The 25,071-nt window shown below is 40.9% G+C and overlaps 1 protein-coding gene across 7 annotated transcripts in view; it reads left to right on the top strand.

Moving 5' to 3' along the window:
* Positions 1-25,071, top strand: part of LOC117199643 (WAS protein family homolog 6-like) — a 90,192-nt gene that overhangs the window by 46,218 nt on the left and 18,903 nt on the right. For 6 of the 7 annotated variants that reach the window (XR_007472972.1, XR_007472971.1, XR_004480914.2 and 3 more), the window contains one exon: positions 19,057-19,197. The exons of the other annotated variant lie outside the window; for it this stretch is intronic. The gene's annotated coding sequence lies outside the window, so the exon portion shown is untranslated. The remainder of the gene's footprint in view (positions 1-19,056; positions 19,198-25,071) is intronic. 7 annotated transcript variants of the gene reach the window in all.

Raw genomic sequence — 25,071 nt, 5'->3', positions numbered from 1 at the left:
GAAATAGAAGTTGTTAAAATGATACAATTTACCCTAGCGTAAAATATCAAATACCTAAAAATAAAGTTTTGAAAGAAAATCATAATATTGAGAGAAATTTGAAAAGATCTAACTTCACAGTTATCAAAATCCCAGCAGGATGTTGAGAAATCAACCAACTGACAGAAATGCAAAGGACAAGACTATCCAAGGTAAACGAACAACAACAAAACTGAAAATATTTCACCAACAGATATTAAGACCTGTTATAAAGCTATAGTTGTAATTATGGCTGTAAAGTTGGTTGGCATAAGGATAGATAAATAGACCAATGTAACAGAAAGCCTAGGCACAAATCCACAAATATAGATGATCTGATTTATGACCAGGGAACATCATTGCAATGGGTGAAAAGATGGTGTTTTCAATAAATAGTGCAGAGTCAGATATCCATATGAGAGAAAAAAAAAATTATCTAGACCCCTTCCAGACACAAGGCAGAAAAATCAGTTCCATGTGGAATATAGTCTAAATGTGAAAGGAGAAATAAAACATAGGAGAATATCTTAATGATTTGGGGCAGGCAACAATTAAAGTACATAGAAGCATAAAGGGAAAAAGGTTTTAAGCTAATCTATGGTGAGTTACCACTACCCTGGCAAAAAAATGTTTTTTCAATAAAAAAGACAATATAGGCTTCCCTGGTGGCGCAGTGGTTGAGAGTCTGCCTGCCGATGCAGGGGACACGGGTTCGTGCCCCGGTCCGGGAAGATCCCACATGCCGCAGAGCGGCTGGGCCCGTGAGCCATGGCCGCTGAGCCTGCGCGTCCGGAGCCTGTGCTCCGCAACGGGAGAGGCCATAGCAGTGAGAGGCCCGCGTACCGCCAAAAAAAAAAAAAAAAAAAGACAATATAAAAGAAATAAGATATGAATAAGGATATAGTTAAGATTTTTTTAATGACAAAACTTGTGAATTTATGTGGATAAATTTGAAATTTTAGTTATTTTTTAAATGAGGATCGTTGTGTGTATATAAAATAACACTAAATCTGAATCTTTTTAAAAATCTACTCCCAAATAATACACCAGATCTAAATGGCTTATGATGTGGTCTGTTAAACCTTCAAGAAGCAATCTTTTTAAATATAGCAGGAGACAATTTCTAGAAAGGGGGAAGGATGGGGGAAGCTCAACTATGATACTAAAGTCAAATGGGATATGTGAGGGAAAAAATACTGTACTTCAGTCTCTTATGAACATGGCTGAACTAGCCTGAATATTAGCATTTCAAATTCACCAATTAAAATTCACTCATTGTGACAAAGTAAAATTTATTGCCAAAGTGGGAGAATGGTATGCATAGGAAAAGCTTTTCATATAATATGTACATTAATAGATTAAAGAGAAAAATCATATTATCATCTCAATGAATGCAGGAGGAAACAACAAAGTGCAACACTCATTTTAAAAATCAACCGAATGGGGCTTCCCTGGTGGCACAGTGGTTGAGAATCTGCCTGCCAGTGCAGGAGACACGGGTTCGAGCCCTGGTCTGGGAAGATCCCACATACCGCGGAGCAACTAGAGCCCGTGAGCCACAACTACTGAGCCTGCGCGTCTGGAGCCTGTGCTTCGCAACAAGAGAGGCTGCGATAGTGAGAGGCCCGCGCGCCGCGATGAAGAGTGGCGCCCGCTCGCCGCAAGTAGAGAAAGCCCTCGCACAGAAACGAAGACCCAACACAGCCAAAAATAAATAAATAAATTCATTAATTAAAAAAAATCAAATGAAACATCCTCTTGGTAGATTATGAATAGACGGAAGCTTCTTTAGTATGATAAACGATAACTAAAAACCCATGTTTAACATGACGAGTTAATGGTATAACTTCAGAGATGTTCCTTTAAAGTCAGCAATAGGACAAGGATGGCTACTGTGCATCTGTTTCACATTGCACTGAGATCTTGTCCAGTGCAGTAAGATTAAAAGAAGAAATAGGCATATGGATTGGAAAGTAAGAAACAATTACTGTTAGTGGGCAAGAAAATTGAAAGTTCAAGGGAAATTACAAAGTATTATAACTAATATGAAAGTTGAGGGTTTGGGGATATAAGACCAATATGCAAGAATAAGTAGTGCTCGTTTCCACTCGAAACAGTCTATTTAGGGTCTTCCCTGGTGGCGCAGTGGTTAAGAATCCGCCTACCAATGCAGGGGACACGGGTTCGAGCCAGGGTCTGGGAAGATCCCATATACCGCGGAGCAACTAAGCCCGCGCGCCACAACTACTGAGCCTGCGCTCTAGAGCCCGCGAGCCACAACTTTTTTTTCATTAGTAAAATTGAAATTACACATTGTTTGTAACAACAGTTCCACATGTAAGTCTTTTTACAACACTAAAGTTCTGCATCATACTTAGGTTTAGAAATTATTGAACACTTGAAGCTTGTTACAGACATTTGTAGCAGGGAAGTAGAAGATTGAAGTGCTTTTTCCAAAATCTGGGAAATCACACTGATGTTTTCATTGATTAAAAAAAATAGCTCTTGATAGAAAAAAGTCTAATATTTTTTGTTTTAAATCCAGCTACCTTTGAAGATATTAACAATAAATACAGTTTGTGAACTACCAGTGTCTCCTACATTGGTCATGCTTTGACTTTCCACAATTATGTAAGACATTGCATAACTTTGACATTCATTCAGACGAAGGTTCAGTTCAGATTAAGAGAAAATATGTGTACAAATTAATTTGACAAAAGAAGTTCCTTCACATTTAATAGCAGAATAACACAACAGAGCAACGTGTTGCTTGTGATAAAATATGTATACTCAAATTTAATATCTCTTTGAGACCTTTGCTTTAATCTGTTAGTATCTAACATAGATTTTATATTTAGTTCACTAGTTGTAAATTCACTTTCCTTATTAAGAAAGGCTGAGATTTTATAGTCCTACATCTAAATACATAATTTTTATTTTATTTATTTATTTTTTATAAATTTATTATTTTTTTGGCTGCACTGGATCTCTGTTGCTGTGCACGGGCTTTCTTCAGTTGCGGCGAGCAGGGGCTACTCTTCGTTGCTGTGCGCGGGCTTCTCATTGTGGTGTCTTGTTGCAGAGCATGGGCTCTAGGCATGTGGGCTTCAATAGTTGAGGCACGCAGGCTCAGTAGTTGTGGCTAACGGACTCCAGAGTGCAGGCTCAGTAGTTGTGGCGCATGGGCTTAGTTGCTCCGCGGCATGTGGGATCTTCCCAGACCAGGGCTCGAACCCGTGTCCCCTGCATTGGCAGGCAGATTCTTAACCACTGTGCCACCAGGGAAGCCCTAATTACATAATTTTTAAGTCCAAGTGATAAGCATTATAGATTGATTTCCTTTTTAAAGAGAGTCTCATATTTCTAATTTCATGTTTTTATTTCTGAAAGAAGTTACCTATGTCATTATTCCCACAATATGTTGTGTATTTATACACTAAGACATCCATAAGGAAGTTTCTTACAGCAATGTTTGAAGTAACAGGGGGAAAAAAAGTAACTTACATGACCCTAGCACTAGAGTCTCCAGTCAAATCAAGTCTATGGCCTGTAAGCTAAGAATGGTTTTACAGGTGTGCAGTGAAGGACTTAGCAAGTCTGGCTTACTCAAACCCTGCACATTCCAAAGATAAGTCTGCCCATTGACCAAGTCCCTGGGGGATAACCTTTAAGCTCTTGGAATATCCTGCCTTCTGTGAGTGCCTGTGTTTACCTGGGGCCTTGAGCCACATCAGATAGATTATGCTAACAGTGATTTCTGGTGTGGGCATTGCAGTAGCAGGATCAGTTTGATCCCTGGAGGAGCTGGAAACTGAATAACTAAGGTCAGCCACGTGGATGCTCCATGCCTGTGAGACCTGACCCTCACTGAAAGCCCGAGCATGAAGTCTCAGGTGAGTTTCCCCAGTTGACAAGAGTCTATATGTGTTGTCCCACGTCATTTCTGGGAGAATTAACTGCTGTCTGTCCACGCACCATCTCCAGAGAGGACACCTGGAAGCTTGTGCCTGGTCTCCTGGACTCTTCCCTATGTGCCTTTTACATTCGCTGATTTTAACCTGTACCGTTTTGCTATAAATTGTATCTGTCAGCATAACCACTTTTCTGACTTCTGTGAGTCATTGAACTAGAGGGTGGTCTTGGAGACCTTGACACAACGTTAATTAAAGGATTCCTTTTTACAAAACTAATATGCGGGGGCTTCCCTGGTGGTGCAGTGGTTAAGAATCTGCCTGCCAATGCAGGGGACACAGGTTCGAGCCCTGGTCCGGGAAGATCTTAGGATCTTAAGTAATCATCAAATAAGAAAATGGTTTTTTAAATGCTTTGTAAACTGTAAATTAGGGTAAAGTGGTACTAATGTGAACCACACTGAATTCAGATTTCTAGTATATAAAATTTAATGATACCTTCCCTACCAACATTCAGGGAGTTACTGGGAGAATCAAATGAGATAATAAATGTTAAGAAACCTTTTATAAATGTCAAAATACTATGTAAATGAGTCTTATAAAAAAGTATTACCACCACCCTGGCTGTGATGACACTCATGTGGGCTAATTATAATTGTGAAGGGGAAAAAAAACCAAAAACAAAACATGTTTTCTTGGTTTCCTGAGACCAGAGGTGAGCTGTCAGCTATGAATAAGGAAAAGTGATTAACATTCATCTAGCTCTGTCTTTGTAGTCCATACGAGGTTACATGAGAGATGAAAGAAGACTAAAACACAGCTCATGCCCTTCTTTCCAATTCAACATTTATTGAGCACCTACTATGTGTAGATGGGGGGGGTAACCAAGAACTTGGTATATTAATTGTCCTCATATTTGCCTGACGAGGTATTATCCTTGTTTCTCACTGAGGCCCAGAGAAGTTAACTCAAAATCAAATAGATCCAGAGCTAGCATTTGAATCCATTGTTTCTGGCTTCAAAACACGTTTTGAAAAACAACCTACAAGGACTTCCCTGGTGGCGCAGTGGTTAAGAATCCACCTGCCAATGCAGGGGACACGGGTTCGAGCCCTGGTCCGGGAAGATCCCACATGCCGCTGAGCAACTAAGCCCATGTGCCGCAACTACTGAGCCTGCGCTCTAGAGCCCATGAGCCACAACTACTGAGCCCATGTGCCGCAACTACTGAAGCCCGTGTGCGTAGAGCCCATGCTCCACAACAAGAGAAGCCACCGCAATGAGAAGCCCATGCACTGCAACAAAGAGTAGCCCCTGCTTGCTACAACTAGAGAAATCCCGTGCATAGCAATGAAGACCCAATGCAGCTAAAAAATTAATTAATTAATTTAAAAAAGAGAAAAGAAAACAACCTACAAGAAAGCTAGGATCCAAAAGTTAAATGGTCTGGGGAAGGGAAACAATAGTAGAGGAGATAAGTGAAAGAAGACACTAGTGTGGGCAGGGGAGCAGTTAGGAGAGGCTTCTCGAAACAGGTAGGACTTTTAGGTAGCCCTGGAGGATAGCTGGAAATAGGAAGGTGAAGAAGAATGAACATTGTCAGCAAGGGAAAGTGGTAACTATGGTGACCACTTACTGGGTTCCCTACCTAGTTGTGCCCAACAGTGTGCGTCTTTGGGATGAGAACACTCACAAGGTGTGCTGACTCTGCGGTCAGTTGGTTCCAGGACAAGAAATAGGCGTGGGTAAATGGGGGAGTTACTGAGGCAGCAGGGAGGAATGACGGAAGATTCTTCTCATTTCCAGAAGTCAAGAACAAGGCCTAGCCTCAAGGTCAGGACAGAGCCTATGCTGTAACTCTCATAATTTTGTAAACACACCACATCAGAGAACCATGTAAACATTTTGTGGATGGCAACCGACTTGAGTGTTTGCTTAAGTCTGTCATTTTATTTTTTCTTCCAGTTTTATTGAGTTATAATTGACGTCCTGCACTGTATGAGTTTAAGATGTACAGCATAATGACTTGACTTACATATACTGTGAAATGATAACGACAATAAGTTTAGTTAACATCCCTCATATCCTATAAATACAAAAAAACAAAAAAAACCAAGCTTTTTCCTTGAGAACTTTTAGGATCTACAGTCTTAGCAACTTTCAAATATACCATACAGCAGTGTTAGCTATACACTGTACATTGCATCCCCAGTACTTATTTATCTCATAAGGGAAAGTCTGTACCTTTTAAAAAATCCTTTATAAAGTAGTTATTGATGTGGCGTGGACAGGGGTTGGGGTTTGGAAACACTGGGGTAGAATTCAGTAGACTGGATACTATACCTTCTCCCTTAGCATGAGTCACTGATTCTATGCATTTATTATATGAGTGTACTGAGCCTCAGTCGCATGTTCTACCTTGTGGGTCATGAATGTAAAATAACCAACATATGAATACTTTGAAATACATGAAGTTTGATGTAGGTGTTGAGTTCCATGTTCCAGCAGCACTGACATCATTCCTATTGCAAAGATGATAATAGGGCATTTATCATAATGTGCTCTAATATGGTTTTAAAGGCTTTTCCCCCAACTTTAAAAGGCTTATGGGGGGCTTCCCTGGTGGCGCAGTGGTTAAGAACCCGCCTGCCAATGCAGGGGACACGGGTTCGAGCCCTGGTCTGGGAAGATCTCACATGCCGCAGAGCAACTAAACCCGTGCACCAAAACTACTGAGCCTGCGCTCTAGGGCCCGCGAGCCACAACTGCTGAGCCCACGTGCCACAACTACTGAAGCCTGTGTGCCTAGAGCCTGTGCTCTGCAACAAGAGAAGCCACCGCAGTGAGAAGCCCACGCACCGCAACAAAGACCCAGCGCAGCCTAAAATAAATAAATTTATTTTTTAAAAAGGCTTATAAAATAGGTATCTATATTTTTCATTTTGTTTGGCAACGACTTTTAAAGAGAACTAAATCATGTTCTGGCAGCCCGACTTTCCAAGTAAAAGTGGTACCTGGAGCCAAGGAAAACCTCACTTTGGACATAAGGCACTGTGAGTGTTATAACTGCTCAATTTTTAGGTTTTCAATGACCAGATTAATGAAAGTATAGATGGTAAATTCCCCCACCCTGCATGTTCTCTGCTGGTTACCAGAGTCAGGAGGGTATGTGAGTTACCAAATGAGTAGATTCCTTCACCTACAGTGTATCCTGCACTGTGTTTACCTGTCTAGCAGTGCTTTGTTACATTTTAACCCATATTCTACCAGCCAGCTTTCTTTATTTTTGTTGTTTTTGTTTGTTTGTTTTTTCCATCAGCCAGTTTTGTCAGATTTCACTTCTTGTAGTTTGTATTGTTAAAAACAGCCCATAGGTTTTTCATGATCTAAACTTGTGTTGAGACTCATTCCTGCTGAGATTCACTGTCCTGTGGGGAATGAGACAGAAACGAGACCGTCTCTGTCGCTCAAGCTTCTGCACATTGGAGGCGAAGGACCATACCTCTTGACTTAGCACAGACGCTTCATTATCTAGACCAGTGGTTTTCAAATATTTCTTATAACAGAACATATTCTTTAAAAAGAAATCTTTCACCAAAGCCCAACATAAGGCACATGCCTGTGAGCCCACCTGCTAGGCTGCTTCCCCAGTCGTCCCTCGCAGCATGGGAAGGGCACGACTTGACCGCCATTAGTGTAAGGCCACCTTCCTCACTCTCTGCTTTGGCCACTGGCCTCAACGAACTCTCCAATGCAGCCATTCTTAATCACGTCCAGTTCTCCAGAGGGTCCTTCTGTTTTGCAGTCCTGTGCCTTTGCATATGCTGTTCTTCTACTGAGAGTGCTCCCACACCCTCCTGAATCTTTATTTTAATGGCATTTACTCATTCTTGATACGATCTTTTCCTAGAAGTCTTCCCTGATATCCCTGTCCGGGCATCCAGACCATTCACTTCATTCCTCTATCATCGAGGTTACTACACTGTAATAACAGTGCATTTATTTGTCCAACTCTCCCACATTTAAGGTGTGGTTTTTTTGCTTTTTTGTTTTTTAATTTTTGGCCACATCCCATGTGGGAGATCTTGGCATATGGGATCTTAGTTCCCCAACCGGGATCGAATCTGCACCCCCTGCACTGGAAGGTGGAGTCTTAACCACTGGACCACCTGGGAAGGCTCCCTGCAGGTGTGTTCTTTTTGAGGGCAGGAACACATTCTTATTTGATCTTCGGCCTCTTGTGTTAGCACTTGGTTGGTAAGGTAATGAATAATGTTTACTGGATGGATGGATGGATGGGTGGATGGGTGGGTGGATGGACAGCCAGGAGTATGGACAGGTAGAAGAAGGAATTTACCAACAGACTAAGTGAATGAAGTGTCCCAATACCTTGAATCAAGCAGGGGGAGTAGAAGGAACTGACAAGAGAATTCTCTTCATATGGCCAGCTGCTTTGGAATTTGTGTGTAGATTAAGAGTGGACCTGACACCACTTCCCAGAATACAGTCATCACTGGGTTAGCCCTAGGGAACAGTCCAGCATGAGTCATATGCCTTCTCTCCATATCTGGTGCCGTGTATTTATAGCTAATGATGGTGGTTTGTCACTTGTTAAACAGCACAAGAAAAATGACTGCATGAAGGCCAAGCAAAAGACTAATGGAAATGGTTTTAATAATTAATTTTTAAGAGGCATGCAAATGACAGTTCAGCTGGGAAGCTATAGAAACATGTAAGCTGAAATTTCAGCCGAAGGATGCTGCTCTTTGGATAGTTCTGAGGTTAAATGGGGATAATTTGAAAGCTGGCAGGAAGAAGGCCAGTGATACATCGTTTTGCCTGCTTTTTATTTTTTTTCCTTTTACACAGCAAATCATATCCTTGAAAGGAAGAGTGTTCTACATTTGAGTTCTAGAGGATGATGAGAGTCAATGAAACATGGAACGGCATGAATTGGAAGCTGTGTTACCTAATGTATATTATTATTTTATTGTATAACACAGTTTTCAAAATCACTCAGATAATGTTTAAGCTTCCCTCTTGTTTTAGTCTAATTGGCACATTACTTCCCCCAGATAATTATCACAGAGCAGAAAGTTCTATGGAGGTTTTCTACTTGTTTTCCCCTTCCGTATGTAATTCCATTGATGGGCCTCAATGAACACTCAATAAAAGGTTAACACAATTAAATTTGTAAATGCAGCAATTCCCCTCTAGAAAAGAGAGAATGGAACTTGAATTTATTGAGCATCTACAATGTCCAAAACACTGTTAGGTACTTTTTCATAAGGTGTCTCAGGAAATCTTCACAATTACCGTAAAAGGCTATCCCCATTTTATAGATACAGAGACAGTCTCGGAGAAGTTAGGCAGTTTTGGCACTCACACGACATGTGGCACAGACAGGGGTTGCACCAGGTCCATCTGGCTTAAATCTCCATTTTTTCCCCAATATTTTACGGTGTTCCAATGACCAGGCAGTCGGAAACCGGGTTACCAAATGCAAATATACTATAGGAAGCAAAAGAAGTGCCCTAAGATGTTCATTTCTTCTCTCTACCTCTTTCCTTTCCTTCCTTTGGAGAAGTTGAGCAAACCTGCGTCCCTGGCTACCCCTCCCACCCCTCACCCCCATCACTAATCTATTCAGTGTCTAGATGGATGTTATAAAACGATGAGAATTTACATTTGAAGAGTAATTCAAGAGTTTACTAAGAATCTGCGACATCTCATTTCATCCGTATTTTTCAATGGAGAAAATTAAAATCCAAATAAATCTGTGACTTAAAGTCACAAAGCTAATTAATAGCAGAGGACTAAATCCAGAATTCCTGATTCCAGATACTCCTTTCACTACATCCTCAAGTGAGAACATGCCTGATTTTTCTTTAAGGATGAAGAGGATTTCACTCTGCAGAGCTTCATTTGTTTCTTCTCTTAAGAAAAGCTTATCCTTCTAAGACATGAAATTTATTAGCCTCATCATATGCCTCACTCACAAGCCTGTCCATATGCTGCCGTAATTATCTGGATGTGTAGATACTATTCTCCGTCAAAACATTCCACAAATGGGCGTAGTGGAACACATGCAAATGGTTTAAACCATCATCATTCCAAAAGATATGAGGGTGGTCCTCCGCAGAGCAGAGAGAGGAGGCTTAGATTCGAATTCCAACCACCAAAAGAGAGTGTCCAGCCCACTTTTCTCCCTGAACTTCTTATGTAACTGCTACAAAAGTCCACCAGCAAAACAAGCCCAAGTCTTTTCCAGAAGGTATCAGAACAGGAGGGGGGACTGTAGTGGTTGCATTGTCTCCCCTTCACATTTTACTCTAAGAAAATAAGGAGGAGGGCTGGCCTTGAAATGACTTGCCCAAAATGAACAGGTGAAATGGCAGGGTGTGGAGAACACTGGATTTGGATCCAGGGGCTCGTGTTAGAGCAGTCTGCTTCTTTAAGCCTCATTTTCCATGTCTATCAAATGAGTACTCTAATGCCACACAACGGTGTCGAGCATGTTAAGTCAGATGATATATGGACAGAGGAGCTTGTGTTTGTACCCAAGAAGACTTAGGGGTAACAATTTGAAAAAGAGCTGGAAATAGCATTTATATAAATAAGGTCAAGAAGTGTGACCTATCCAGAGCAAAGAAGGGGGGTAGTGTTAATAAAGTCCAGGAGTTGGTTTAAAGATTACCATTTTTATTGGAAAATATTTGTTAACCATAATGCTTTATTCAAGTCACAGCTTTTGCTATTTTATTATGATGATAAAGAAGGCAAAACAAGGTGAGTCTAAAAATCTCCTTTTGGACTTTCCCAGTGGTCCAGTGGTTAGGACTACATGCTTCCACTGTAGGGAACACTGGTTCGATCCCTGGTCGGGGAACTAAGATCCCGCATGCTGTGCAGCCAAAATAAATAAATGAAATAAAATCTCCTTTCATTTCTCTTTGTTACTCTCAACATCAAAGATGCATGTTTTGATGTATTATTAGAATAGAGAACAGTTCTTTATCCTTTCAAAGAATTTTAACCATTATGGGCTCTGGGAGGAGATAATAATAGAAGGATTTTCTCCTTCTGGTAAATGGAAAACTCAATGATTTATACCAATCTTCCCACAGAAGACAACCAAAAAACCTGAACCAAAATAATCCTTTAAGTCAAAAAAGAACTACTAATACAGTGAAGAATTTCCAGCTGAGATGAGAGCTAGGAAAAGGTACAAGCTTAGAATGGTAAACCCAGCATCCACAGCTGTTTTTTGTTTTTTGTTTTTTGTTTTTTTTTTGGTCGTGCTGCGCGGCATGTGGGATCTTAGTTCCCCCAACCAGGGATGGAACCGGCACCCCCTGCAGTGGAAGCACGGTTTCCTAACCACTGGGCCACCAGGGAATTCCCCACAATTGCTTTTGTCTCCAATTTGCCAAACTAGGGAGGAAGCCAAGAGTCACAGCTGCATATTCATGGCACCTTGGGGCTATGGGTACAAAGTCCATGTTTAGGACTTGCCCAGGTGGGAACCTTCCTATAAATCCCCATTTTGGTCTGGAACTCAAAAGGTTAATATCCTAGGAACTAGAGGGAACCAGAATTAAGCCACTCATCAATCTATTTAACCAGGCTTCATGTCACATGGGTCACTGAGAACACAAAAAATCTTGAAATTTGTAAGTACCCCAGATGTCTACAAGAAGCAAACAAAAATCCTCTTATGCATCAAATTATTTCTACAAATGAATTTGCAATTACAATGTATTGCATACAATCAGAAACACAAAACAGACCCACAGAGACTTCATTATTAGCATTATCAGACTCCAAAAAACAAGTGAACTAGGTTCTAAATAGAATTCTAGAATTCATTGGAGGGGTTTAGCAGCAGATTAGATAAAGTTTAAGAGAGTTGGTGAGTGAGAAGACAGATTAGAAGGATTCATACAGAATGAGGATCGGAAAGACAACCAGATGGGAGGTGGGGAATAAACAGAAGAGAGTGAGTGTCTTAAGGAATACAGTGAGAAGACCTGCGGTGTGTTTAATTGGAGTCCCAGAGGAGAGGAGACAATAGGGAGGAGTCTAATTTGTATGATGTAATGCCTGAGAATTTTCCAGAAACGGAGAGAATCATTAGTCCACAGATTCAAGCAGACCATACACATGTCAAGCAAGATAAATAAATGGAAGTCCACAACGTACTGAAATTGTAGAAAACTAAAGACAATGAGAAAAATCTTAAAAGCTGACCAAAAGAAAAAAGGGGGTGGGTGGCAGCACTTACCTTTAAAAAAGTGAGAAATAAACTTCTCAGTAGCAATAGGAGAAGCCAAAAGACAGTGATGAAATGGGCTAAAAGAATGCCAAAGTTGGAATTCCCTGGCGGTCCAGTGGTTAGGACTCTGGGCTGTCACTTCTGGGGCCTGGGTTCAATCCCTCGTAGGGGAACTGAAATCCTGCAAGCCGTGCGGGGCAGCCAAAAAAAAAAAAAAAGAATTCTACCCTTAACAAAAATATTTATGAAGAAGGAATAAAGACATTTTCAGATGACAAAATCACAGTTTATCACCAATAAACCTGCATAAAGGAAATTCTAGTGATGATCTTCAAGTTGATCGAAGTTTAGTGATGCAGGAATGATTGGAGACCAAAGAAAGTGGTAAACGTCTTGTGGAGTTAAAAATATTTAGAACTAAAATCCACTGCAATGCTAGCATACAAACCACAAAGCAGGTAAATGAAGTTCAAGTGTACTAAAGTCCTCACATCATCTGAGAAGAGAGTAAAGGTATTACTTCACGCTAGACTCTGATATGTCAGCAATGCATGTTTTGCCTTGTGGGACCACTAAAAAGATAAAAATGTATTATTTTCAACTAATAGTCCAAAATAGAATGATTGAAAAAGACAAAAATCCAGGGGGTGGTGGGACATAGGCAAGACAGACAGGAAACACATTTCATAAGAGTGGATTTAAATCAAACTATATCTTTAAGATCAAATGTAAATGGAATAAATGCTCCAATTAAAAGATAAGAATTGTGAAACTAAATTTTTAAAAGTCCAACATATGAATACCAATAGATTGAAATTATGGAATTAAGTTATCCCATGGTAGGTATTATCACATAAACTAGAATTTAAGGCAAAAAGCATTACTAAGAAGGTCACTTTATAATGATAATAACACCAAATTACCAGCGAAATATTCTAATTCTAGATTCTACTTATAATATGACTTCAAAACACATGAAGCAAACATTGATACATCTACAAGGAGAAATATATAAATCCACAATCATAGTGAGAAATTTTAACACATAAACTCCCAGGGGCAACACTTACCTACTAGGGGATGAGAACCAGTAGAAAAATATTCATCACATCACCCTCAAGTGACTGATTCTACATGAATCCTCAGATGGTCCCCAGAAATATAAAGCTGATGAGCAGTGATCAGCTCAATAAAACACCCTTGAATTGGATTGTCCTTCCTTGTTTTACTCTTCCCAGACCCCATTCTTTTTTCTTGGAATCATATTCCAAAATAAACGCATGCATGCAAGTACTTCTCTGAACCTTGCTACTTTGGGAACCCAGGCTAAGACACTTGGTACCACAAGCAGCTCTACAAACAGACATTCCAGATGGAGTCTAGTATTGGACCAATTGGATAGTGATAAGTATCCCATTAATGTTGGTAAGTGGGGTGATCTTAACCCCCGGCATGCAGCAGTATCACAGTTACTGAGATTTTCACCAGCAGTGAATTGGAATGATGAAGAAGGAAGATGAAGCATTGATTTATGTAGTCGCAGCTCATAAAAAAAATATGGTCAATGTTAATTATAAGGAATGTAGAACTGGCTGACTTTAGTTGCTGGTCTTTAGAAGTCTTGTTAAGGGAAAAGAAAGTGTCAGACTTGGTTAGCCGACTATCAACCTCAAGGAGTGCTGTAAAACTGGGAATGCTGGGAGTACAGCACGGTTACCAAGGAGAACAAACACAGCCTTAACAGTCTCTGATATCAGTGTCAGGGCCCAGAAAAGGAAATGGTAGACCTTAAGACATGGGATAGGGATATTTGAATGGACAAACCTGAGGACCTTGAACCCCAGAAGCAGTGCCCTCCCTCTTCTTAAAGGACAGTGGGGTTTTCTGGGGGGCAGGGGGTTGTTTGTTTGCTGTTTTTTAATTTTTTGGCCTTGCCAAGTGGCATGCAGGATCTTAGTTCCGCAACCAGGGATCGAACCCGCGCCCCCTGCAGTGGAAGTGCAGCGTCTTAACCGCTGGACGGCCAGGGAAGTCCCGACAGTGGTCTCTCTTGCCTGCAGACACTGCAGAGGCGCCACCAGCAACAGGAGCCTCACAAGATGATGTTTGTCCTAAGATTTGTCTCTACCTCCCTTATTTCCTCCAGATCAGCAGTCAGGTCAAGCACAGCCCAAGCGGGGCGATCAACTCCTCCTCTAGGGAGAAATACTGTATACACCCAGAGAATTGCAAGCTTTGAGTAATATGCACTAGTGTGAACCAGGAGACCTCATGAATCAAGGGACCTCATGTTGGAGGGGATCTTAACGAACTGCTGAGCAGTAGGACCTCTTTGTAGTTCAGTTTCTTCATCTGTCAAATCTGATTAATAGAGCCTGTCCAACCTACTTTATATGGTTATCAGAGTAAATGAAGAAATTAATATTTATAGTGAACTCCGCTAGCCACTGTATTGGGCACTTCACATAAATTATTTAATTAGGATAAGATAAGTGTAAACACTTTTAAAATTAGTAATCTTGTTTAGAACACTTATAAATGTGTTATTTTAATAGCGTGCCCTAAGAGAAACTCAGTTCTAAGACTTGTGAAACCGTGATGGGTAATAGTTAAAGAAGAAGAAAAGGAAGCTAACATTTCAAAATTACAAATATATTAGAATATGGCTTTGAGTAAGTTGTTATTTTGTTTGGGGGAAGGTGGACCACCCAAAGAGTGTTTTAAGGACAGTTCTATTCATTGATCTTGGGAAAAGCAGGGCAGGAAGAATTTTAATGCAGAAGCTCTGGATAAGCAGTTCAGTGTCCAGTGGAGCAATGTAAATTCCTGTGTGATACACTGTGGTGTCATGGCTAAAGGCACAGCCACCGAAACCAGACTGCCTGGGTTTGAATCTCAGCTCTGGTGCTTAACCCACTGGGGGAGTGCTTTAGTTCTTTCATCTGCAGAATGGTAGTATCTATTGAGTAGCATTATTGGAAGATTAAATGCCTTAACTTACAAAATGAATGGTGGCAATTACTATAGAAGCACCAGAAAGCCTGCTTGCTCTGGTGGAATCATGTACGTAGTACACTGTCTAGAATAGAGGATACGCTTAAGATATATATAAATGGGATAAATGAAATGCCCAGGTATTGGGGGGTATACGTGAAACACAATTGGCTGTACGTTGAAAACAGTTGAGGCTTAGTAGTAGGTACACAGAGATTTCTTATACTATATTCTGTACTTTGGTGTACCCTTGAAATTTTCCTTACTAAAAATACTTAAAAATATATATATCAGCCTAGGAAATCCAGTTGTTTCATATCTATATGCCCTCACTTCAGTTCATCTTTGTACTTAACCATTTAGCGGTCTGGGAGGTTGAGAACTGATGTAATGATAAAAAAAAAAAGTAATGTTCATCTCATATTCATATTTCAGAGAGAATTTGATGCATAAAAGTGTTGAGCTGAGTCATGTTAGAAATAGTTTGCTCAACTTTCTGGTCTCAAGCTGTGGTTGACAGCTTGTTCTCCTCTCAAAGTCCTTTCTTTCCTTTTTCTTGGGCCTAGAGCACCCCAAGTCTCCCCTATAGCCAGGTATGGCATGTAATCAATGGAATGGAAGCAGAAAGGGTGTGTGCACATCCCTATGGCCTGAACACGGGCATGCCTGCAGCCCTTTTTCAACAAATAAGGCAACTCTCAGGAATGCCAGAACAGCAAGATGGAAGGAACCTATATCTCAGAATGACCTCACAAAGCAGTTATCCTGCCAACTGGATTGGCCAGACTATTAGTGGAGAGAGAAATTTCCATTTTCTCGAAGCTACTGTATCTTTTTTTATAACAATCTAGCCTTCACTCTAACCAATACACAAGATGAAGAGTTTGAGTCCCAGATAGGGGAAATTTCTTCTTGTTCAAGGTCACACAGTAAGGAAGCAGCAGAGTCAGAAATTTAACCAGTGCCTACGAATATTCATTGCGTTGTACGCTTTCCCTTGCTTAATTGATAAATACGTAGTCTAATCTCTGCCAGAGTAAACCTCACTCAAGCTAGATGTTTCTATACTCGTTTCTTTGGTACAGGGCCCAAGTTACCATTTCCTTGGCCAAAGAGACCCAATACTGTCCTGAGGTTCAGTTTATACTATGAAATTAGTTATTCTATGCTATGGTCTGAATATTTGTGCTCTCCTCCCCAAATTCTTACATTGCAATTCTAACCCCCAAGGTGATGGTGACAGGAAGTGGGGCTTTTGGGAGGTGATTAGGTTACGAGAGCAGAGCCCTCATAAATGGGATTGGTACCCTTATGAAAGAGACCAGGGAGCTTGCTTGTCCCTTCCACCACGTGAAGACACAGAGAGAAGTCGGCAATCTGCCACCAGGAAGAAGGCCTTCACCAGAACCCAACTATGCCGGCACTTTGATCTTGGATTTGGCAGCCTCCGGAACTGTGAGGAATAAATGTCTGTTACTTACAAGCAGTCTGTAGTATTTTGTTATGGCAGCCCGAAGGGACTAAGACATTCCCATAGCCTTTGTATTTGCCTTTATCGTGGGCCTTTAATCACAGTTCCATGTTTAAAATGTATGTTTTTCATGCTGGACTGTTAGCTTCTGAAGGTCAGGGACATATTTTATTGATCCTTGTTTCCCCTGTGTTTTGTACATAACAGGGGCTTTATAAAGGTTCTTTGAGGGCTAACTGAATGACTAAATGAGGGAGGGAATAGATATTTGACAATGAGAACAAAATGTGGCTAAACTTCAAGTTGCTCTCCAAGGAAAATTTAGGAAGTAACTTTCACGTATGTAAACACACACCAACAGGCAGGGACAGGGTCAAGGCCTAAGGCCTCCAGTGTGCAGATAGTATTACTTAACAAATACTATAAGGTTAAACAGTAGCTAAAATAGCTTAACTGTGGTGTCCGAATGATTAGTTTATGCAGCTTCACAACACAAACATGAAGAGCAGCTCGTTTATTTTTCATCCGTACTGTCAGCAACAGCACCTGTGTTTTGGGACAGAGCTCTCACGTGAGCAGTTAATGACACTCACTTGGTAAAAGCACATGTTTCTAGAAACTCTGCTTTTCTTGATTCACACTGTACCCAGATACTGGCAGCCAATAGTTTTTTTGTTTTGGTTTTAACTAAAAATATAACTGCCCTGGTGGTGATAAGGTAAGAATTGTATAGTCCAGGGCTTCCCTGGTGGCGCAGTGGTTGAGAGTCCGCCTGCCGATGCAGGGGACACGGGTTCGTGCCCCGGTCCGGGAAGATCCCACATGCCGCGGAGCGGCTGGGCCCGTGAGCCATGACCGCTGAGCTTGCGCGTCCGGAGCCTGTGCTCCGCAACAGGAGAGGCCACAACAGTGAGAGGCCCGTGTAGTGCAAAAAAAAAAAAAAAAGGTATAGTCTAAATGGTATAACTCACTTCTAATTTTCATCATAGTACAAAGTCTGAGACAGACCTGGGTCTGAATCCAGTCTCTCCTACTCAAAAGTTGTATGATTTGGGGCAAGTTTCATAACCTGTCTGAGCCTCATTTTCCTCATTTGGAAAGGAGAGATAATACCAGTCTGCAGTGAACTGGTAAATGTTTAACAAATGGCTCTCAGGGGAAAAAAAAAACAAAAAAAACCCTGGTTTTAGCGTTTGCTAATTTTCATGGTGTAATTATTACGACAGTGGCCTGTTTCATGCTGCCAATGTGATGTCCCTGAACACAGGGGAAGAGATGGACAGTTGAGTACAATATGATAAAGTATTTCCACCATACAGTAGATGTCATCACCTCTAGGGCCTAGATGACAGACAGTGACTGATAATAAAAAATTAGGAAGTGATGAATTTTAAGTACTTATTACCTTTGGTTTTAATATATATTTAGATATAACATATAATATTTATATAATTTGATTTTTAATAATGGCTGAATATAGACACCAGCTCATCAAATTCCTGAAAATTTAACAATTGTCCCTTGTGAGCTGCATACCAGTTTCCAGCACACAACTGCCCAGCTCCAGCTCTTGGATTTCATAAACAACACTGCAACAAACAGATTTCTCTATCGTACCTACCCACATCACAGGATGTATGACTGGCATGTGACCCAGTACTCTGCCAGATTGTTCTCCAGAATGGCCATAGCAGCTTACCTTCCTTCCCATCAGCAGTGCCCGAGGGCTTCCCCCTCGCAAGGTGCATCACTGCAGGGTGAGTAAAATGAGAATGGACACTGCTGCAACTCCATGCAGCGTTCCAAGAAACAGCCAAGCATCTGTCCTGGAACATGGACCCATCTTATACGCATAGTGCTTAGTGATAAAAAGTAAAAGCAGAAGGAGATCTATAACACAATACTATTCATTTCAGTACATACAAAACAACAGACTTTCTTTTCAAGAACAGACAAATAAAAAATGCACATCAGATATGTTTGAACTGTTGCCGGTGGAGGGCAGGGATTCAGTATGTCAGCAATATTTATTGGGCATTATATGGGATTGTGTATCTACAAGCATCCGACATGGTACTTGCCACTTGGTCTCTTCCCTCACCCTGGCCGGCAAAAGCTATGCTGATTTTATGAGCCACGTCCTTTAATGAGCTGTGCAAGGTTGCACATTTAAAAAATTTTTCCAGAAAAATACATGGATCCTGTGTTTACTGTATTTCCACAGTTAAGCAATATTTTTAATATAGGAGGGACACACGGCAATCATCAAAGCGTAACAACATCATGGCCCATTTGTCTCTACGTGGCCGGCATTCATTTTAACAATTTCCGAGCAACAAGCAATTTCAACTCTGTCTTATGTATATTATCCCACTTAATCTTCCCAGAAAAGATTTGAAGCTCAGAGAAGCCACATTTTGCCCAAGATGAAAGAGCTAGCAAGAACAAGGGCCGCAGCTGTCTAGCTAATACAGGAGTGACCAGGTCCCCTGCCAGGGAGAACAAGAAGGCCCATGTGGACTTTGCTGGTAAGTGTGGGACCACTGGGCTGCACCCTACATATCGATTACACTCTCTGTTCCAAGGCAGGAAGCAAATATAACAGCAATGATTAACTTACAAGTGTGAATTATTTGATATTGAAGTAAAGGTAAAGCTGGTAAGGATCTTGGAGGTTAAAAAAAAAACACCCCCACACAACAACCACCTTGCCTTTATTCACATGATTGGAATAACAAGGCTTAGAAAATTCAACTTTTCTAATTTGCCCAAGGTCATACAGAAAATTGTCCACATAGCCAGGAGAGGAAGCCCAGTTTCCTAACTCTTAGACTAAGTGTGATTTAATAGAATCAGATAGACGGGAAATCCTAGAAATCTACAGGGTGATTGATTAGCTAGCTATAAAGCCTAGACAAGCTGCTGGATGTTCCCAAGCCACTGTTTCCTCAGTCATAAAAGGGGTGACACCTCATATGCTCACATGACTCATACAGCTGTTGGCAAAGATCATTCATCCATCCATTTATGTATTCCATCAACAAGAGGCACCTTCTCTGTGCCATGCACTGTTGTAGGCACAAGGATGCACTAGTGAGTATATCGAAATCCCTGCACTTGTCGAGCTTACATTCTAGTAAACGTATTAAAAAAATACTAAGACTAAGGAGAGTGATGGAGAAGGTTAAGGAGGCCAGATATAAGATATGAACAGAGACCTAAGTGAAATGAGGGAGCAAGTCGTTCCAAAGTCTGGAGGTAGAACATTCTAAGGAGACCAGCAAGAAAAAGGCTCCAAAGAGAGTCATAAACCTGGCTTGTTCCCAGCCTCCCATGCAACTGAGGGTGACCATGCAACCTGATCCTGGCCAATGAGACTGGAGAACACATTTGCTGAAGAATATCGAGAAAAGCTGCCTCCAGATTAAAGAAGGGCCCTCTTTCCCACTCAATCTCTTTCTTTTCTTCCTGTCTTGAACACAGTTATGTGAAGACACGATGGCCAGAGCTGCGAAAAGCCATATTGCATATATAAGGCAACAAGCAACTTCTCTACTCTCCTCCAAACAGAACCAAAGATTGGAGCCAGGAGTGTGAGATGCTTAAAGCTCTCTCCTAAACTGAGCACAGAGAGGTCAAGTAACTTGCCCAACATCACACAGCTTGTATGATGTAGAGCCAGGACTTGAACCCAAGTATTTTATCCCCAAATGGCTGCTTTTATTTTTTCCACTGCATCCTTTTCCTTGGCTACAGTCCTCCTCTCAGCCCTCTTCTCTTCCTACACTCTTCCTAGGCAATCATACCCAGGACCAAGCTGTCAACCATCACTTCTAGGAAAGAATTCAAAATCTACATTTTTAGTCCCGGGCTCTCTAATGAGAGCCAATCCCTCACCCTCAAATTTCTGCTAGATGGTCCCATCAGCTGTCTTATTTCAAGTTCCTTGTGCCTACAACTGAGCACATTTCCCCCTGTAGTGCCTTCCAACTACGTGTCCTCTCCTTGACTTAGTTCATTTTAGGTAATGAAAGCTCAGTCCTCCCAGTCACCACGAGGTGTTGAGGACAGAACATGGGTTTTGAAATCCAACAGGCTTGGGTTGGAATTGACCAGCCTTCAGCTGCAGAATCCTTGGGAGGGCTAAAGAAATAGATATGGCATGAGCTTCCAGAAGCAATAACCAAAGCCACACTGTCAACCTGAGCTGCCAAGGGAGCTGGCAGCTCCAGAGCCTCAGTTGCCACTGTCCTGGTCGAGGGGGAAACCAGCATAATCAGGAAGCAGCCACTGCAGCTCCAGCCCCACAGCCTGTCTGCTGCAATTCACTCTGCAGAATAGGAGCCCTTCTCCTTATCTCATCCTGAAACTGTATCCTCTTTCCATCAAATCAGTGGTACTCTGTAGCAGCCAATTCCACTGTCTTTCTAGTTACCATTTTCCTCATGCCTCTGTAGTGCCAGAAATATTATACCAGGAGTATGTCCCCTGTCACCGGTATCCCATCCCAATTCACGGCCAGTGTCAGTTTTCCCAACTTCTCCCTCCACCCGTTCCTGCTGTCGTTCCTTCCTTCCTTACAAACTTTCAACAGGCAACTCCCCATCTCAGAGTCTGTCTGCAGGGATCTTAGTCTGAGGCAGTTGGTACTGGAAGTGGTCCTGGGAAGCCGACTCTGAAATGGGATTTCCCTTAGACATAAAAAAAAGAATGAAATAATGCCATTTGCAGAAACGTAGATGGACCTAGAGATTATCATATTAAATGAAGTAAACCAGACAGAGAAAGACAAATATCATAGGATATCACCTATATGTGGAATCAAAAAAATGATATGAAGAAACTTATTTACAGAACAGAAACAGACTCACAGACGTAGAAAACAAACTTATGGTTACCAAAGGGGAAAGGGGGGTGGGGTGGAGGGGAGGGATAAACTAGGCGTTTGGGATTAGCAGATACAAACTACTATATGTGAAATGAACAACAAGGACCTATTGTATAGCAGAGGGAACTATATTCAATATCTTGTAATAAACTATAATGGAAAAGAATCTGAAAAAATACATAACTGAATCACTTTGCTGTGCACCAGAAACTCACACAACATTTTAAATCAACTGGACATCAATTTAAAATAAAATAAAATGGGATTTTAGAGATGGACCACTTGCTGTCCAGCTGGCAGTGAGGACCCCTTCACTGGTGGTAGGGGGAGGATGACAGCCCTTGACATATTGTGGTGGAGTTGTAGTTGGAGGGAGTGAATAATTAAAATAGCAAGAAAGCGGTGGTTCTGGAGTTTGAAACTCGGTCCCTGTGACTCTGAAGCCTGTGTTTCTTTTTTTTTTTTCTTTTTTTATGACAAATTGTATTCCCGAGTGGCTCTAGTAGTACCAGAGACATCGATGTAGAGTGTAAATATTGTTTCAGGTAAAGTGAAAATGGATAAAAGCGATATTTCTAGTTAATATATTTTTAGATAATGTGATTTTAAATATGAGTTAAAATGTAATAAATATTAATGAACTTATTTACAAGACAGAAACAGACTCACAGACATAGAAAACAAACCTACGATTACCAAAGGGGAAAGGAGAGGGGAATAAATTAGGTGAAACAACAAGGTCCTACTGTATAGCACAGGGCACTATATACTCAGTATCTTGTAATAACTATAATGGAAAAGAAAAAATGTAATAAATATTAAAAATAGATGTCTTACTATTTTATCTATTTTGAAAGGTTTATATATTCGGAATTACAGGGGAGGTTTTTTGTTTTGTTTTTTAAGGAGAACTACTTTATTTTGAGTAGTAAACAAAGCTCCATTTATAACATAATAAAAAAATCTTCCATCAGTTTCTTCACAGTTAGTCCAAAGAATAAAACCTCTGACTTAGAGTTTACATTTAACCTTAAATATTCTGAAATCCATCCATGTCAACTTTGGAATTTTAGTCTTGCCTGATACTATGAAATAGGGCAAACCTTGATCAATGGGCAAATTCCTAATTTTTGCCATTCAGCCACTTTTCTGGATCTTGCTCTGTGATTCCGTACATTCCAGAGTGTTCAATGGATTTGTAATGAATTTCCAAGATGAAGGGGAATTTCTTGCTCATTGTTTGCATGAAACCTTGGCTTGTGTTCATCTTTTTAAAGAAAAAATATGCTCCAAAAATGCCCACAAGTTCAGCTAGTAAAACTCCTTTAAAGATCTTCTTTTTTTTTTTTACTTCTATGAAGTATTTTTTAAACATATTTATTGGAGTATAATTGCTCTACAGTGGTGCATTAGCTTCTGCTGTATAACAAAGTGAATCAGCTATATGTATACACATATCCCCATATCTCCTCCCTCTTGTGTCTCTCTCCTACCCTCCCTATCCCACCGCTCTAGGTGGTCACAAAGCACCAAGCTGATCGCCCTGTGCTATGCGGCTGCTTCCCACCAGGCATCCATTCTACATTTGGTAGTGTATATATGTCCATGCCACTCTCTCACCTCGTCCCAGCCCACCCACCCACCCCTCCCCCTCCCCATGTCCTCAACTCCATTCTCTATGTCTACATCTTTATTCCTGTCCTGCCACTAGGTTCTTCAGAACCTTTTTTTTTTTTTAGATTCCATATATATGTGTTAGCATAGGATATTTGTTTCTCTCTTTCTGACTTACTTCACTCAGTATGACAGACTCTAGGTCTGTCCACCTCACTACAAATAACTCAATTTCGTTTCTTTTTATGGCTGAGTAATATTCCATTGTATACATGTGCCACATCTTCTTTATCCATTCCTCTGTCGATGGACACTTAGGTTGCTTCCATGTCCTGGCTTTTGTAAATAGTGTCTTGGTGCTCCAGCCGGGTGTCAGGCCTGAGCCTCTGAGGTGGGAGAGGCGAGTTCAGGACATTGGTGCACCAGAGACCTCCCAGCCCCACGTAATATCAATCGGCGAGAGCTCTCCCAGAGATCTCCATCTCAACGCTATGACCCAGTTCCACTCAACGACCAGCAAGCTCCAGTGCTGGACACCTTATGCCAAACAACTAGCAAGACATGAACACAACCCCACCCATTAGCAGAGAGGCTGTGTTTCTATTTCAGTGTTAAACATCAACTGTGTGACTTTGGCGGAATCACCTAACCCCTTTTCTAGCTCTGAAATTCTACAGCTCTACCTTGAGGGAACGTATTACCCAATAAGCTATAATGGCACAATCCAGTAATGTCTTAACTAGTGCCAAGTATCTGGTTCTCTTTCTTTCCAGTGTTTGTTTCCAGGGAGGATAAGCACGGTTCTGCTCAGCCATCATACTGTTTAGGTTCCCTGTTTCTCATCCTGCTAATGGGAGATAGTGGATGATTTGTCCTGAAGCATGTAGTTCATTTAACAGCTCAAATCCTCTTCCTCCTTTACCCTGCTTCCCCCAGTTACCACGTTGTTCTGTGCTTCATTATAAAACACATCCTTCATTCCACTATATTGACCCCAAGTATTTCATCAATTCACTTGTGTCACTGAAAGCCAAATGTTTATTCAGGCTGGCTACAAACAAAGGCTACTCTGTGAGGTTGTGACTGCAGTCAAGCTGACCAGATTACCTTTCACAAGATGGTTGCTTTTTATTTGTAAAATGGCAGTATCTTTTGTAGACATGATATGTCGGTGGTACATAATTGCACCAACCTAACAAATAGTCTGTGGTCATCTTGATCTGTATTTATTCCTAGTTTTGTCCATCTTTTGTCACTGTATTTACAGAGTTGTACTATTGTGTAGTTATAATTTTATATTTTGTTTATTTGACCTACTTCAAGGGTTTTTCCATTCTGTTAACCTGGACTTCAGTGTTTTAATTGTCGCTTTATATTAGCAAGAATTTACTGGTTCACTCAACAAACATTTACTTAATAACTACTTAAGTATTCCTTTGTGGATTTCTCCCAGTTTTTATTATTGTAAATAATGTGATAAATGTCTTTGTGTACATACCTCTCTTGATCTTCTGGTTTATTTTCTTAGGATAAATTCCCCAAAGTGGGGTCATTAGGATGAACATTTTTGTAGCTCTTAAAGCTAACAGCCAACCACGTGTGACTACATCACTGACTCTATTTTTTCATGCTCCCAGTCATTCAGGAGATAAAATCCCTACTTTTTCGTAAATGCAGGACCCCCACCCCACCCCCAGACTGGCTTTTGCCTGTCCCTCTCCCTCATTTCTCAACACTCCTCAATTTTGCATTTCCCTCGCTTCTACCCATACAAAATGTACATAGATTTTTATGTGCAGGATACCTTGTTTTGAACATATTCCTGCTACCATAGGTGCTGTACTGGAGCAGAATGCTGGACAAATGGCCAAATAGTCATTATAAAACTTTATCCTCTTTG

The sequence above is a fragment of the Orcinus orca genome, chromosome 17 (genome assembly GCF_937001465.1).
Source record: "Orcinus orca chromosome 17, mOrcOrc1.1, whole genome shotgun sequence".
Classification (NCBI taxonomy): domain Eukaryota; kingdom Metazoa; phylum Chordata; class Mammalia; order Artiodactyla; family Delphinidae; genus Orcinus; species Orcinus orca.
The sequence above is the reverse complement of the archived record's forward strand: the minus strand, read 5'-3'. Positions and strand labels throughout refer to the sequence as shown.